The sequence below is a fragment of the Corvus hawaiiensis genome, chromosome 11 (assembly GCF_020740725.1).
Source record: "Corvus hawaiiensis isolate bCorHaw1 chromosome 11, bCorHaw1.pri.cur, whole genome shotgun sequence".
Lineage (NCBI taxonomy): Eukaryota > Metazoa > Chordata > Aves > Passeriformes > Corvidae > Corvus > Corvus hawaiiensis.
The window spans coordinates 15,128,081-15,145,882 of NC_063223.1; the positions used below are offsets into that span (position 1 = coordinate 15,128,081).

Consider the following 17,802-nt stretch of genomic DNA (forward strand, 5'->3'; position numbering starts at 1 on the left):
GTCAATAGAACTACTCCAGCTGCCTTGCTGCATGCTGAATCTTTGCAGGTCGCCGAGACATCTCATGACACTTACTGGGTCAATGATAGCTGCGGTGAGGTGTCCCTGCGTGACGTACCCCGAGGGAAGCCTGTGCCCACCCACTCACCCTCCTCCTGGGTCCAATCCTGCACGCACTTACGGTCTTGGCTTTGCTACCAGGAGCTGCTCCACCGATTCAAGCGAAGTGTGTGTATGTCTACTTATTTACATCAAGGCTGCCACGCTGAAAGGTGCAGAACTCTGTCAGATAAAACAGATCCATTAAAACACAATCAATAAAGTCTTATTAAATTACTATAGCTATTCTCAGCTAGAAAATTAGAACACAGATTTTCAATTATTTTCTTTCAAGGGTGTTATTCTAATGCCTCCACTAAACCATGACACTGTGGTTTCTCTCCAGTGACCTAATAGATCCTTCCCCCGGACTAAGTTATATTAGATGCATTTGTTGACAATAAATTAAGAAGGAAGCAAATATGAAGATGAGGGAAAGTGGGAGTTATATCTAAGCTTCCATTGTTTCCCAATCAGCATTGTCTCCTGTTTGAAATCAAAGAAATCAGAGATCAGATTTACTATACTGAAATGTTGAGGTGTATCTCATGGCACAGCAGCCACTTCAAATTACTGAGCCAAGCAGCAGGAAGGATTCAAATAAAAACTGACATTAAGTGAGAGCTTTAATTCACAGAGCAAAAGCAGTGACAGGGCATAGAGATGCTGCAACCAGGGCAAGTTGTGCCTCTGTGAGCAGCTCTCTGCTGTCAGCGCAGGCTTGTCCAACCCAGGGGAAAGCAGCCTCGAAACATGGAGCTGAGGCTTTTCTCAAGGGCTTTTCTCCCATCATCCTATACTTCATCTTTTAATAGATACTAATTGCTTATTGACTTTGGCCTGGGTTGGGACTCCTTAGCAACCATTCCACATCCGGATTAGCTGATTGCTTATAATATTTTAATTTCCGTTCCTTTTCACTCCCACACCTAGTAATGCACACTCTTTAATATCATTTTGTGCCCGTGCCATACTGAAAGTTGAAGCTTCAGACATTTTTTTTCTATAACAAAGACAGTGAATGGGAATTACATAGGAAAAAAATAGAATTAGTATTAGGACCTCTATTTTTAACTTACATATTTACTAAAAATTTTCAATAAAAGTAATTTTTTCCATAGACCCAGCAAAGCAAAATTTCATCCCATGCTCTGCACACATAAGGACAGCAGTTTCATTGAGTGGTTTTCCACCATTTCATCCATCCATCCATCCATCCATCCATCCATCCATCCATCCCATCAGAAGCACTCAGGCACAAAACCAGATGTGAAGTGCTCAGCAAAGCTCTGGCATGGACATGCAAACCCAGCTCACCCTGTCAGACTCAGGACAAGGGCAGTGGCACAGTCAGGGCTGCTGCTGTTGGGACCATTCAGGGTTGATGGGGTGCTGGTGGTCTGGATGCAGCGGCCCATGTTGCAGCTGCCCTTCCCTGCACATCACAGGGCTTTTAATCAGAATTCAGCCTTTTGCATCCTGACTGCTTTCATGATTATTGGGAAACAAAGACTGCTTTATGGCAAGAGAATGAAAAAAGCAAAATAATTTCTGCTCTGAGGAACAGATCTTGTTTCGTTCCTTTCTTCCCAGTCACAGATGACCCTTGCAGCTATGGTCTGATCAACGTTTCTGGTTGACTGGTGGCAAAGAGGGGCAGCCCCTGCGTGCACCCCCTCGCCTGCACGGGTGACTGAGATCAGGAGAGGTGCTCTGTCTGGGACCTGCCTGGCTACAAGCGTGATATCCGGCTGTGGCAGCAACTGCAAGGCTGGGCATCAATGCCTTGTCTCATCTACTGATGAGAGAGTCCCTCTGTACTGCTCTGTGATCGGATTCTTATGGGGGTCACATTTGACCTGAAAAACTGCATTTCCTTTGAAATGAAGTTGGAAGACACTTTAACACAAATGAACACGTGTTTCAAGTTTCATCAAGAGACAGAGAAGTAAAGACAAGCTAACCTATGAATCTGTACTTGCTGGAATACCATCTTGGTACTGTATATTATTACAAATGAACTAATGTATGCCTTGCAGAAATACCTTATGTGCATATTTATATGGGTAGATATTTGTGTGGATGTATGTATATAGGCAGAAAGGGAGGCAGATTTCAATACTGTGCTCTGGGGTGGATACTTTTTTCTTTTGATTTGTCCTGTATGTCAAGGATCTTTCCATCCCATTCTTCCTTTACTTGCTAGAGGCAGATACAAGGAAGGAAGAACACTGTCATTGCTTTCTTGGTTCTCTTTAAGCAGTTGTAAAAACACAGCAATGATTTTTTTCCACTGTTTTAAAAATAGGCTTCCTCTATGGTAATTCACTGCAAGGCTGAATTAAAAAAAAAAAAAAACCAATTTAATTCAGCAGCAGAGGGCTTCCACTGCCACATACTCACTGTTTTATCATGGAACTGCTCAGTATATTTTGTGTTCGAAAATACAGCCTTGACAAATGGAATAAATTGTAAGGGCAATTCATTATGGCATACTCTATTTTTAGCAAAAAGTTACTGCAGAATGTCTCTCAAACCAGAATATGGCATTAAGCTCTCTGAACTCACAGGGAGTTGCTTTGCTGGCAGGAATAAAAAAAAAATTAGGAGCACAGTTTAAACTGTAAAGGTAAATAAAAGTTGGCTGGCCTTTGCAGGTATGTTGCTGCTCTTTTTGGGATCACTGACAATCCTTAATGGAAATTTAATCTCATTTATCATATCTTTGGGGGCCCTGGAATGGTACCATGGGACTCCATGGTGGACACTTGCCATTAGTTTTTTTGGAGCATATTAACAGCAGAGGGAAATGGCAGCTCTAACACCGGCTGTTTCATTGAGGAAAGGTCTGTTGAAGCCTGGTTGTGCAAAAGCAGAAGGGTGTGGGGAGCGGCGGCACGGGCCCTCACTGACATCAGCGAACAGGCAGCGCATGATGGGGTGACTAATGAAGTCAGGTCTGTTTCAGGGTAATCAACTTATAACAGTCTCATGTGATGATATGTTCTTGGATTACTCCAAGTCATGGGCCATACATGAGAGATCCCGGCCATTTGGGACACTGTACATGCTCTCTGCTTGACGCATTGTTCAGCAACAGCTTGCTTTGATTGTAAGAGGACAAGAATCGGAATTAATCTCAACTGTTAATCCAACATCTGCACACTTTGCTTAGAGCAGGAATCGGCCATGGCTGAGGATTCAGGCTGAGTCTTCGCAGGTAGAAGGACTTTCCTCTGCCCCTGGAAGGTTGTGGTTTAATTATCACCTCAGAGAATCTGTGCAACAGAAATGTCACCTTTTAAAGATTTCAGTGGTGCTGCTAATACACAAGGAGCAATGATTTTTTTTTTTCCCACACTACAACTAACCCCACACAAGTGACTTTGAAGATGCATCATGTCTCAGCAGAAATGTGTGGGGAAAAGCCAGCAGGATGCCTCCATCTTTTCCAAAGGTTTCTGTCAAAGAGGCAGCACACTGAGGGTTTGTACCCTGCGGCTGTCAAAACTTGTGAGTTGTCAAGGCAATGGCTTGGAAAAAGAATAACTGGGCCACGGGCTATAGCACCCGGGTAGCTTTAGAAATAAATCAGGAGGTTTTAAATATTTATAATTTTTTGGCACATAATAGCCTTATCCAAACACAGGACAGCATTGTGCATTAAAACAAAAGCCGTGCATAACAAATGCCATAAAATAAATTCTAGCACATTCAAGCCAGTGTGCAGATGCTAATCCTCACATCCCCGTGGGGCAGCTCATCCTCTAACCCAACATCCAGCCAGTAACACTAAAGATCCAGCAGCTGAGGCTCACAGTAGTTAAAGGTTTGCTTTTTCAGAAGCCGCAGGCACCATAACTCGATGGGATTTCATGACTAAGTGACCATAAATGGCATTGCCGCACAGTTGGCAGCACCGAGCCTGGCTCAGCATCACAGCTGGGTCCTCCCAGCCTCCCGTGTCAAAGGTTTCCAAACACACCACACATCTCCTTCACCCATTACCTATTTACTGGGTTCTGCAAGACAATAGAAGTGTTTCTTCTCAATTGATGAAGTCGTCATTAAACCTCTCCTTTCGTTACCATGATCTCTACCAAGCGAAGCCAAACCCAGACAAGCTGTTCAAGTCAAAGCATGAATCAAATGGATTGCATCATATGGATTGCATTTTCCTTATTCAGCAGCTCTATGGAAGGCAAAGAAGCTCTGCATTATACAGATATTGGCTAGGACCTTTGATACAACTTGTTCTGAGTTTTTCCATCTTCTGTTTCCTGCTCTGTTATCCAAGGAAGACAGCAATATGAGAGCCTGCAGCAGCAGTTCAGTCCAAATTGGACAGAGGGATGTCTTTAGGCAGAGAAATCTCTAGAAGTATGCTGAAAAATATAGCTTGTTCTGGAATTTGTATTGAAATTTATCATTCGAAGGTCTATTCAGGCAACAGTTGCTTCTAGTAGCAGTTGTGTCTGGGGCAATTTTCATCTCTCTGTGTCTGGAAGAACATGTTTTTTCTTCTGCACAGAGTTCTTGCTGCATTATATGTATGTATATATATGTCTTACTGCATTATATATGTATCCAGAAGCTGAAACTGGTGCCAAAAGCAGCCATCCATCTGGCAAACACAGTGTTTTGCCAGAACTTACAGTGCTGCTTTTGCCTTGGGTCCCAGGGAGACTCACAGCTGGAATTTAAACCTCTGGTTTTGACACAGGCTGTAAACAGCCCAAGAGCAAGGCTGCTTGTGCTTTCTGCTATCCTGAAATCAGAGGAGACAACTAAACTGAAATCCATCTAGCACATACTGGAAAAGCAAGGACAGGGCATTCCCTGGGAGTGTCTCATGCAGGAATTCACCTAATTTATTTGTCCAAAATACCCTTGCTGCTTGTTCCCGTGGAAATGTTGTGAAGTTCATCTCTTTTTCTTGGTTCATCTGTTTTTCTGACTGATAAACTGCTGCAGGGGGTTTAATTTTACTTCTGATTTGTGAAGTTGATTTTAAATGAAAAAACATATATTCACAGCCATGTATAAGCATCTCTCTTTCCTAAATCCAAACAAAGTTGTGTTGGTACCTGAGGACAATGCCTGGCAGTGCAAATGTCCCCACAGCAGTGCCTGCTCTCAGCCAGAACCCCCACCGAGCACCAGGAATGCGGCGATGGCTGCGCTGTGGGTGTCCGAGCGAAACATAGCTTACCCAAATAAATGTGACTTGACATATCAAACATGAAGTTGAAAAATAATTTGAAATAGCAGCTCATTTTTAAAATAACTCAGGATCTGATTTCATGACCTGGGAAGTCAGATCCTATACAAACCCACACAATGCTCCAGTGTGCAGCTAATCAGGGTTTCCTGCCCCTAGCAGATACCGCAGGCACGGGCCTCATTAGACATTTTCTGTGCTTACTTCCAACCTTACCTACTGCTTGTGTTTGCACTCAGAGTAACCAGAGCTCTCTTCCTAAGATGATACACCCATTTTTCTCAGGGTTTGAATTTCTTTGCTTGTGCTTTTACTCCATGAGTTGGAGCTTGCAGGAATGATGGTGTAAAGTTGGAATTAAGCAGCTCACATCTGCCAGAGCTCATGGACTGCACAGAATTCCAAGTGTTCCCCAGTTAGTCTTCAGGAGCTGTTTTAACCTGAGATACAGATGAATAGTTGTGTTTGACTGCAGAGGAGCGGCCAAGCTCCTCCTTGGGACAGCTGGATGTAGCGTAGGAAGGAACGCTTTCCAGGGGAACAGGGTATATTTTTTAAACAAACCAAAACTCTTCTGTGTGACATAAACAAAATTGTTGACCCGTGTCCAGCGAAAGGGAGAGGTTGTTTGGCTCTCCTGGCACATGCCCCAGGATGCAGCAGTGGGGTGAGAATGCCAGTGCACAGAGTGAGTGAAAACATAACATCCCAGCTATTTCAGAGGAAAGGCGTGACACTGCGGTGCTCGGTTCTACCGTCCCCACTGCAGTGTTCTCATGATGGTGAATAATCAACACCAAAAGCATTTTAAGTGGATTTGCTTTCTGCAAAAGGCTGAAGTCATACTCTTCTCTTTTTTAAACATTCCCACAAAAATATTCCCAGACAGAAATCTTGCATAAAAGAAGACTTAAGTCTACTGACTCATTTGAAAGCTGCTTTATTAGCCCCTACATGGGCTGATAAGCCTTGCCTGGTGCATAAGGACACAAGGGCTGTGCATTGTTCTGCTGCTCAGCTCAGTGCAGTGCTAGCAGCCTGGGCTTGATCCAGCCAAGCAATTAGAGAATTTAACTTCCTCCATAAATGCTTGTACGTGTGAGGCCATGTGTTCGGGGGCATTCCTCTACTCAAAAGGAATCTAACGTTTTAAACATGTTGCAGAAACAGAAGGAATGGCAGAGGCCTCTGTGGACAGCATCACATTGATTTGGGTGAGAATTAGGAATAATAAAAGGCAGAAGAAAAGCACTTGGACCTGGCCAGCAGTCACCAGCTTAAAGCCACCCTTCCCCCTGCGTAGCTGTTAGTCAGTTCTGCTATTAGTGAGTATATTGCAGCATAACAATGTCCTGCAGCTGAGCTCTGCCCAGCAACACCCTCAAAGAGGAAAGGCGGGTGTGTGGGTGCAAGAAGCACCAGCTGGGGGAAAAGGGCAGGGTGTTGCCGTTGTCCCAGAACAAATGGAAGACACCACCCCAGGGTGGGCAGGAGGAAGGTGGCAGTTTGAAAAATCCTGGGCTGTGTGTTCCCTGCATGAACTAGGGGGCTGGCTGTATGGGGACAGCTCGGTAAGGGTTTGTCCAAAGAAACCAGAGTTCTCAGATGGGAGAAAACAGGGCAGGAAGAAAGCTGAATAGATCACCCACCCCATGGCACAATCACTGCCTTACCAATTCCTAGGATCTTCTCTGGCCATATACTTTCCCTAAAAATGTGAGATTCCTCTTGGGAGATCCTCACTCTGCTCTGGCTCAACCTTTGGCTTATAGGGCAAAACTTGAAATTCCCAGGTTCCTGCTTTTCTCAAAATGATGATTCCTGGATTTTGTGAAGCAGGCCCAAAATCATACGCTAATGGGAGAAGATGGCATCAGAAAGGTGTTACTGGTGGAGCTAGCTGGGCAGCTGGCACCTCTTGCTCCTTGTGTGCCTCATAGTCCTGAAATGGGAGATAATATTGAGAGTGAGCCCAGTCACAAGCTGTCTAATTGAAAAGGACCAAAAAGTAAAAATAGATCCTTTTCAAACTATGTATTTCAAAGGGCAATTCAGCCACTGCAGCAGCTGGCATTGCACTGCACATCAGCCATCTGGTACGGCACTCCAAGCAAGGAACATTGTCCTTGTAAGCATTGTCACTTCCCTACAGGTTAAAACAGCAACCAAGAGCCTGGTATGACACAGAGGGGAAAAACAGAGCCCTGCCAAGCCCAGTCCTACTAATCAGAGTGAGCAAGAGCCAAATGTAACAGGGGGACAGAGTTGGGGCATGGTTTGAGACCCTTTTTTGAGGGTGGTCGCTGTGCCTTAGTTCTAGCTGCCCCATTGCTGCAATACTGGTAGAGAAGAGGGAGGGAAGAGTGATTTATAGATAGAGCAGCCCAGGTAAGTGGTTTTATCTTTACAGCCCTGGTGATAACAGAGTTTGCAGCAGGATGGAGGTGATCTGATCCAGCTGGGGCTAGTTGTGCTATGTGGGAGCCCCATGGGGGCCTGGCAGTGAGGATGTCACCAGTGCAGGGCTGCAGGACCTCTGCAAAGCTCAGGGTTATCACCACTGCCCTCTCAGAGGCACTGGCTGTTTGCACAGGCACAGCATGGTGGCCGCCCAGGTACCTCTGGGGGCCCTTGTTTGCTTTTGGCTTCTCTGAGACTCAAGCCTGGGGAGGGAGATGGCAGCAGCTCCTTTAGGGACCAGAAACAGCCCCCAGCTTGCAAGATGCACTAAGAGGGCCAGGTGCACCCACAAGGAGTCTCCTTCTCCTGCCTCCTGCACAGCAGTTGTTTTCTGGACATATCTCCCCTTTGTTGAACTTTGTATGTAAAACTCTTCCTCTGTTCTGCATGGACTTTAGTCCCTTTGGCACAGCCATCGCTGGCTGGCAAGCAGCTGGTATGACTGCATCTTAAAGCATGGGGCTGAGTGGGGCACATGCCAGCACACCTGTGTTATCTCTCTGGGAGCAGTAGGTGAGAAGACTCCAAGTGAGAGGCTTCGATCCTGTGGGAAAAACACTAATCTGGCTGTTAACACACTGGGGCTGCTGGTGCTCACCTGGCACAGGTACCGTGGCCAGCCACAGCCCAGAGCCTGGGAGCTCCATACAGACAGATGAGCCATTCCCTGTCCTGTGACAGGCTGGTTTGGCCCCACAGGAGCCTTCCTCCTGCTCCTTCGCCAGCCTTGGCAGTGGTGTGCTGAGTTTTCTGCGGTTCTCACAGCAACCGCAAATTTTCCTTCTGCAAAGCAGAAATCTTCTCCCAGGTTCCTTGACAGCAGCAAATATCCAGTAGCAAAGTGGCAGGGGGTGATGAAGCAGCTGCAAACTGGTCAAATACAACTGGAGAACGGCTTCGTTGTCTGAGGGGGCGGCAGGCCGGTTTCCCTTCCCGGCAGATCCAGCCGCTCTGACAGCTCCTAGGAACACTGATGAAGTGGGCAGGGGGTCCCTGTGGGCACAGCCCGGCTCCATGCCCGCGGCTCCATCCCCGCCGCGCCCTCACAGCGAACCGCCCCCTCAAAGCCCTTGGCACTGCTGCCCCCTGCCGGCCCGCGCAGCCCCGCCTGGCCCGGCCTTCACGGCGGCCCCGCTGCTCCCGGCACCGGACAAGCCCCAGCAAAACGCCTTATTGGTTTAATTTGATAAAAATCCCTGCAAAAAAAACCCCGCGGCGGTGCAGTCATAGAGCCATAGAATCGCTTAGCCTGGAAAATCCCTCTAAGATCACCAAGTCCAACCATTAACCCAGCACTGCCGAGCTACCACTAAATCCATGTTCCTCAGTGCCCCAACTACGTGGCTTTTAAGCACTTCCAGGAATGGTGATTCCACCACTGACCTAGACCACCCGTTCCAGTGTTTGACAATGCTTTTGGTGAAGAAATTTTCCTTAATATCCAATCTAAACCTTCCCAGGTCCAACATAAGGCTGTTTCCTCTTGTCCTGTTACTTGTTACCTGGGAGAAGAGCCCAACCCTCACCTGGCTACAATCTCCTTTCAGGTGTTGTAGAGCCATAAGGTCCCCCCTGAGCCTCCTTTTCTCCAGGCTAAACACCCCCAGCTACTCCCAAGGAGACTTGTGCTCCAGCCCCTTCCCCAGCTCTGTTGCCCTTCTCTGGACACACTCCAGCACCTCAGTGTCTTTTGTGTAGTGAGGGGCCCAAAACTGAACCCAGATTTGAGCTGTGGCATCATCAGTGCCCAGTACGGGGCAGTCAGGCCCTGGTCCTGCTATCCACAGTATTGCTGATACAGCCAGGATGCCACTGGGCTTCTTGGCCACCTGGGTACATGCTGGCTCATGTTCAGCCGCTGTCAACCAACATTCCCAGGTCCTTTTCCAATGGGCAACTTTCCAGCCGCTCTGCCCCAAAATCACCCAAAGCCCGCGCAGCTGATGGGTTCATTCGTGTTCCTCAGGGCTTGAGAACCGCAGTGGTGGGGTGGGAGCAGGGAAGGGGCTGTGCTGCCCCTGCTGCGGCCTGGGAGTATCTCCTCATGCCGCAGGAATGTGGTTATGTCATGGCGAGTCCCCCACACGCCCCGCCGCTGCCTCCCAGCCGGCCGCCGGCCGACAGCTCTGGGAAGCATCGTTACTGCTGAAATGGAGGCATAAATTTCTGCTGGCAGGGCTCCTGGCTGTGAAAACTTGTAAGCCGTAACAACCTCTCACTGCGACAAAGTTACTCCGACATTTCCCATGGTCCCGGTCCCATCCCTCAGAGCTGGGGGCAGGAAGAGGGGGAAAAGGTTTTAAAAACTTTTCATTTTCCTTACGTAGTTGAGCGTTACCAGGGGCAATATTTCTGACTGTGCATGAATCCTTCCTGCTGAACTCATGGGGCATGACGCACCCACAGGAGGGGAGAGCATGCCCGAGACAAGAGTGGCTGAAATACTCTCCTGCTGAGCTGCTCTTTCTGAGGATTTGTATTTCTTTTTCCAGGTTAGAAGCTTTATTATTACAGAAAGAACATGAGATTTTTATGAGTGACTTTACAAATTAGTTTCTCAAATTGTTTGCAGCAGCACAAGAAATGTTGCAGTCATTAAAGTTCATAGAAAGTATCAAATGCTCCATCACCGCAAAGCTTTTCCTTGTGCAACAGAAACAAGGCAAAGTCGCCCCTGGCATGTTCAGACGTCTGACTCTGAAATGCTGGTCATCTCTCCACCATAGCATACAGCAACTCATCCTGCCCTTGTGCACATTGCTAGAACGAGCCCGGAGCTGAACCAGCACAAACCCAGCTACAAACATGATTTTAAAAACAAATAAGTAATTATTTCCATTCACCTCATTTAATTTGGGTTCATGCAGAAATGCTGTTCATCCAATAGTCCAAAATATGTCACGTATTAGGAGCTAAAGCGTCCAACCCAATGAATGAGTCATCACCCAGTGGATGAAATCCCATATCTTCATGGCTGCTCATAAATAAGACAAGCTCAACTTTATAGTAAGTCATAAGTAAACAATGAACTATATGAAAATCAGACTCAGCTGTGTTATAACTGCATGGGCACAGTGCCCACATAGAAATGAAAAGCGAATGTGATACCATCACCGTTTGGCATTGGAGGCTGAATTTAGGACTGAGACTCTTAAGAGGGGTTTTGATGTGTGCAGCAGGGCAGTTGGATATCCAGGCCTTTGAGGCCACTGCAGATGCCTGTTTGCAATAAACAACACATTATCCCGGCCATTAGCACTTCTGAACCTCAGATTCCAATGGGCAGATTTTCTGAAACTGTCATCTGATACCTTCTCGCGACAGCATGAAATCTCCAGGCGGTGCTCCCGTGTTCTTGCAGCTTGCTCCTGCATCAGTGCTCTCTCCTAGAGGGAAATGAAGGGCAGCAAAAAGCTGTTCCTTCACCCTGAGATGAGCATTGGTACATCCTGTGCAACCCTCATAACCATACCCTGAGTGCTGGGCTGGATTCACAGAGCTGGCTGGAGTTTTTGATTTGTTAATAACTATTTGAACCAGTGTTGTGAGAGAAGGAGGGAAACAGCAGAAAGTATTGATCAGCCTCTATCTTGTTATAAAATTAACAGCATATAAAACACAGCACTGAAATAACTGGAAGCCTGACCACACTGCAGACAGCCCAGCAGAAAGGCCAGGCAAGAGAAGCTGTGTTGATGGCACTGAGAAAGACTCTGGCTTGTGGTCATGAAGGGATCCTTCTGCAGCAGGGGCAGCTGAAGCCACCTCCAAGTCCAAGATCCATTACTCCCCCAGGGAGGGTGTCCCCAGCCACAAGCAGCTCATGGGGCTGCAGCCAGTTTTGCAGGGGCATTTACTCCAATATAAACATCTTTCTGCTCCTCAGAAAGTGTTTTGCTATCTTGTCAAAGACTCTGGGAAATGTCTCGTAATTTCCTATTTGTATTCAGGTTAAGGGTGCTAGTGGGATAAAAAGAAGATCATAGGAAGCAAATCCTTGAATTTTAGGGAAACTCAGGGTGTAGCTGGATGTGACAGAGGGTAGACAAGGTTGACAATCTCAAAGGATATTCTCTTTTCACGAGACTGACACTGTGCAGGTAACCATTAATGGCAGAGCTGCTATTGCCTGAAGAAAGTGCTCCAGGGACAGGTGCCCCACAGAGGAGCCACCCTTGAAGACTTCCAGGTCTGCATGGGCTTGGTGGTACACTCTGAAGTGGAGATGTCCTGCTGCTCCCTCACCGTAGCCTTCTCCTCTCAAGTACAATAGAGCAGCTCAGGCTGCCTTTCGGATAGCAGTGAGGCCAAGACAGTAGCTGTCTGGCTATAGGAAGGGAAGAGACGAAAGCAGATTTTCCCTGAGAGAGCAAAGTTCCAGCATCTGCCAAAGTACACAAGGACACAGACCGCCTTGTGGCTGTCCCTGCAGAGCAGGGGCTGGGGCAGATGGGGATATCTGTTCTACAGTGATGTGTCCAGACACGGGGGAGGGCTTTGAGATGTGGCACAACAGTGAAAGCCCAGAAGAGGCCCAAGCCTAGTCACAGGCAGTTGGTTCATCCCAAGGGACGCAGGGTCTCATGCTGGAGAATGGGGCCTGGCTCCCTTCCTCCTTCCTGCCCCGACATGACTGCATTTCTCTAAAAGGCTGAGAATAGTTGTGCACTCTCAGAGTTCCACAGATGACTTACAGGTCCTCTCAGGAGATCTCCAAAGAGCTCCTCTGGCTCCCCTGCCTTCCTGGTGGTCCTTGACCCAAGTGGCTCTGGCAGTCAGAGCAGGCTGGGCAGTACCACAACACCAGCTCAGGCTTTTCCCAAAAAAAGATGCTCTGATCAGGGAAGTTGTTTTATTTTCTCAATCCCAGTACAGTTGTAACAGGGCAAAACATGAATGATATCCAACCAGAGATGTGACTGCACAAGCCCAGGTCACTACTTGCTGTCCAAGCAGAGATCCTCCGTATACATTCTCTTTTTAACATTGGAAAATTATTGTACTTTAATAAAGTTCTGTAAATGGATGAATAATTTCCACAAAGGAAAGAATGTTAAACTTGCATTGGCACAACGTTACTTCTAATCAAGTGATCTTCATAATTCTCCAGAACAAGCAAAACTTCATATTTTCCATATGTAACCATCTTTGTCACCCAAAGTACTTTGTATTCAATAAAAATACCAGCTTTCATTAAAGAAAAAAACCCTTTTGCTGCACAGTTTTTCTGGCATTGCACATCTCTGGTTCACTCACTCAACATGTTTAGAATTAAATCACAAAACCTTAACTCACCCTCTAATCATCTGTTTGTTTCCAGATTCATATTCCCACAATATGTTTGCTGACAGCAGTTGGGCTCTTTGACAAAAGTCAAGAAATTTTTCCCAACAATGTATATTTGCTTCATTCTGGTGAATTACAGGGGAAGGGTGCAGGCTGTACAAGCTGTCACCAGTAACGTGACTGTAAGACCAAGTGTAATTTATTTAGTACAAGCTAAATGTTTATATTAAGTGTTCTTTGTTCCGAACATTATCACTTCAACATTGAGCTTTTTATGAAGAGAGTTGTGAGAAAGGTTGAGCCCTGTTTTGAAAGGTTTTTTAAATTTAGCATCACTGTGACTTGGAGCCAAGACCCCAATGCATACTGTTCTCAGGAGAATGATGGCAAAAAGCTGCTCGTCTCAGTTTCAGGCACTTCTATAATGTTCTTTTTGACTTCGTATTATGTGTTAGAACTGAATAAGAGCAAACCAATTCTTGAAAGGATATGTTGTTTCAAAATAAATCTAAAATCTTACACTCCAAATAATGTTGAATGTGGTACTTTGATATTATTGTACTTTATCCCTTTCTCCCACTCTTAAAATGATCCCTCCAAATTCACATTGATTTCACAAAGCACTTTGATCTCAGCAGAAACAAAACACACTGGGATGAAATCTGGTCCTACCAAAGTCTCCTCAGCTTTTCTCACCTGCCCACCGATGGACAGGGTCTGGAAGGTGTCCCCACCTTGGTGCCCACACACAGCTGCAGTTCAAGCAATGACAACAAGCAGCCCTTCTTTAATAAACCAGTGACACCAGTTTATTAAATTGGTGATAAAGCAACACTCAGTCTGTGACACCTGGAGAGCCCTGGATATGGTGTCTTCTAAAAGTAAAGTGCAAGTTACTCTGTCCAGAAGAGCACTGGACTTTGTCAGTAGCATGAATAATCTCATTCCATATAAACATACTTAAAACTGCATCCCAGTATGGTATTTGCCACTCAGAAAAGACAACAAGAAAAAGAAGAGCAGCAAGGAGGATGATGACTATGGCACAGGAAACCCACCTTGTACTGAAGGGCTTCAGGACCCTGATCTGCTGCCGAGAAGGTCAAAGCCAGACACGGTCACGAGCTGCAGCACCTGCATGGAGACAGCAATGTCAGAGGCAAGGGGTTTCCACTTCCCAGGGGAAAAGTGATTCATGGCTGAAAGCTGCAGCTAAGCAGCCACACACTAGGGAAATAAATGTTCAAACAGGAGTAATTTGACCTTGTGAACAGCTAACTGTACCCTTAACTATCTCTTACAGTAGATCCTCCACCTCTAATATGGAAGAATCAATGTCAGATCTTTCTCTAAAATCCATGTAATTTAAATAGGAACAGTTGAAGGCAGTCGTCCCACCTTACATACTGTATTTCATCCTAGTTCCTGTTTTCTTGGGAGAAATTCATCCTATGAACAGTGATTCCAAGTTTTACTCCTAGAAAGTATTAACATCTTAGTATTACTTCCATTTTTACAGCAGCTAGAATTATCCCTGTTTGCTCATTGAAAAATATTTTAGACACAACAAATACAATAGCTCTGGGTTTATCTGAAGAAAGGAAATCCTTTCTGTGGACTCCCCTTTGGTTCCTGCTGAGTTGCCAACTCCAAAGCCTGCAGAGTGCCCAGCAGCATGAGAGGGTGTTTCTCTGGGGTGTGAAGCTGACCCTCCTCTATTACAGATAACAGCTTTATGGCACAAGCATTATTCTTTACCAGTGCCCTGTTTTCACAACGTATTTAATGAATAGGCTTTCAACTCTAAAAACACAGGCCAAGATCAAGAAGGCAAATTACCTTTGCGCTTGTGATTGTATGTTCACATAGTTACACTTATTCTCCTCATTAACATATAGGAGTCCCTTTTGTGTTAACACACTTTATTTAATTCTAATAGGCTTTTTGTTGTATTTAAAAATCTAGAGGAAAACAGAAAAAAAGTCCCATTGTTCTCCCACATGTTTGTTTTCACTACAACTACTAAGAGGAAAAGCCCTTTACAAAAACAGGATACAGCAGACTTCTCTGCGCTGTGCACCCCCACACACTCGCACACTCTGAGCATGGCTGCAGTGGTAATCGAGACTCCATAGAAAGTCATCAGTGATTGAAAAAAATCAATGGGAGTTTTATTATCCACTTAAATGAGAGCAATATCAAGTCCCTGACAAATAAACCCCACCAGCCTGGGCAGGTTCTGCTCCCCTCAGACAAATTACCATCTGCCTAAGGACATTTCCTCTGTGACATCCATTAGAGAGAGAGGGGCAGACAGGGATGCCTGCAGGCCAAACCCTACCATTGTAGAAAGGCATTAAGTCAATGACAAAAGCCATAGCATCCAGCATCCCTTCCCAGCAGTCTTAAGAAACAAATCACCAGGGAACCATGTGATGTCACCTACATCAGGTGGTGCCTGGCCCCAGATCCCCCACGAGATCTTACTGAGCAGCCACCGGCTGTCTCTGGGGTACCCTCAGGAGTGGGGCTCCCCACTGCAGTTCTACTAAGGACTTCTCAGAGCTCCTTTCTTAACGTATCCCATGGCCTCCTTTCCCCCCTCTTGGATTATTGCTTCCCTGATGGATTTTTGGTCAGTTGGCAGAGGGCTGTGCTGGCAGCCCCCAAGAAAGGCCAGGGCTGAGGCAGGAGGACTCGTAAGCTGCACTCATTGCAAAGCACATTCCTGTGGGCTGTTGTTAAGAAGATAATAAAAATTGCTGTTTTCTTTCTCCCCACACATTAGCATTTGGAAGGGTTGATACTTCCAAAGAATAACACTGACTTGTTCTCCATGATACGGAAGAATAAATCAAATGCAATTACCAGGAGACCTGCATTTTTGTAATCAAGAGCCTCATCTCTGGCCAGAAAGTACCTAGGGAGAATCGAGTTCTAGCGACCAGGAGGCCAGTAAAGAGCAATTTGAGCTTTTCTGACTCTGAAATGTGGTGATTGCAGTTCCATTCGCCTGGGCAGAAACTACCGCTTAGCAGCCTGGCAACCTCCTTCAAACACCATCCCAAGAGCATTTCAGTTAAGAAAGAAGTCTCGAATTTTAGGGAAATATGACTTCTGGTTTCTTTCTAAGGAAAAACATAAAATGCCATAAGGGTTGAGGATATTCTTGCAGTGAAGGGAACAATATACTACTTTGGTTTTAATTTTATAGGGTTGTGGTTCTACTTGTTTTTCTTTTGACGATGTTAAGTAAGCCTTGTTTCTTCACCAGAAATTATTATGACTTTTGATTTAGCCATGATTTCTGAACAAGAGATTTCTATAATGCAAAATTATTACATTACAATGTAAATTATATGATAAATCTTTATGCAAATCCATAGGTAAAACAATACAATTTTATTACTGCAAAATAAACTTTCAGATTACTGACACTTTGTCTTCGAACCAGAGTCTTTGCTATCGCTCAACAAACTGAAGAGCCAGGGAGACAATTTAGCACAACAGGCTATGCCTAATACTACTTAGAATCAGACCACAATGTTTTCAGTTCAAGGGAAAAAAACCAATTTCCATTATATCAAAGTCTTTCAGTGTTTAGAAACTGTAAACTGACATCTGCTGCTTTTTGCATTTATTGGTAAATTGCTGGCCATCATCAGAGGACAGGATTAAATAATGTGGCTGTCATTTCTTCCTCATCAGGGAGAAATAAACCCACAGTGTCCTCCCTTGCTGCATGCAAGGAGTTCAATTACAAAACTATGCTTTTCCCAAACTCTCGGTATCTGCCGACCGGGTGTCCCAAAAGGCAAGAAATCACAATTCCCTAGGCAGTGCCGGGACAAGCTCACTTTGAGCAACTCCTTTTCTGAAAGCAGAACAGGGACAGCCCTCCGGGCGCTCCCTCCATCCCACGGACCCTCACCCGCTTCCATCGCCCTCCGGTCCCAGCCCCGGGGTCCCGCCGGAGCCGAGGGCAGGTCCCACATGGTGCCCAGCCACGCCACCCCTCGCACCTACCGTGCACCGCTCCCCGCGGCCCCACCACGCCGATGGATGGATGGAACTGCCGGGCTTGGCTGGGAGCTGCTGCTGTCCCAGCAGCGGGAGGTCACCAGGCTGCTGGTCTGATCTTCAGTTCGCTTTCCATCTGAAAAGTTTAACTCCTTCACGCCCTGAAAGGCAAAATATCTGCAAATACTGCGGCGCTGCGCTCATCCCTTGCCAGGGATGCTGAGCACACCCTTGTCCCAGGCTGCTCAGAACAAGGACACACACCTGGGAGAAACCAGGATACGGGGGGTTGGCATGGGCAGTTTTGCCCTGAGACTTGGGGGTGAGTGTGACACAGAGAAGTCCTCGATGAGATATTTCTCTTAACAACACACACCCCTAAGCCCTGTCCTGAAGTCTCCTGTATTCCCACGCATTCCTGTGGCTGCCAAATCCCCGCCGGGGACCCCAGGGGCTTACACTTTGGAAGGGAAGGGGAAAACCTTTGACAGCACTTTTTCTCTTTCTCACCAAGTCCCTGGGAAACCGAAGGGGGTGGAAATTGCTTCTGGCAGAGGAGAAACCCAGATCTGAAAGGGCACACTGGGAAGGGGCCCTAAAAAATCCCAGCCCCAACCCTGCTGCCAGGAAACCCCAGCCAGTGCTAGCCTGGCCATGCCCATCCCTGGGGACCCACCTCCCTCCTTGCTTTGATCAGAGAGATGTTCCTGATGATG

General features: G+C 46.3%; 1 long non-coding RNA gene across 1 annotated transcript; it reads right to left on the reverse strand.

Moving 5' to 3' along the window:
* Window positions 1-166: 166 nt before the first annotated feature.
* Window positions 167-17,570, reverse strand: LOC125331372. Its single transcript, XR_007206015.1, has 3 exons — window positions 17,093-17,570; window positions 14,125-14,200; window positions 167-282 (listed from the first exon to the last, which is right to left on the reverse strand). It is a non-coding gene; the product is annotated as an uncharacterized LOC125331372 (long non-coding RNA).
* Between the last annotated feature and the right edge of the window lie 232 nt (window positions 17,571-17,802).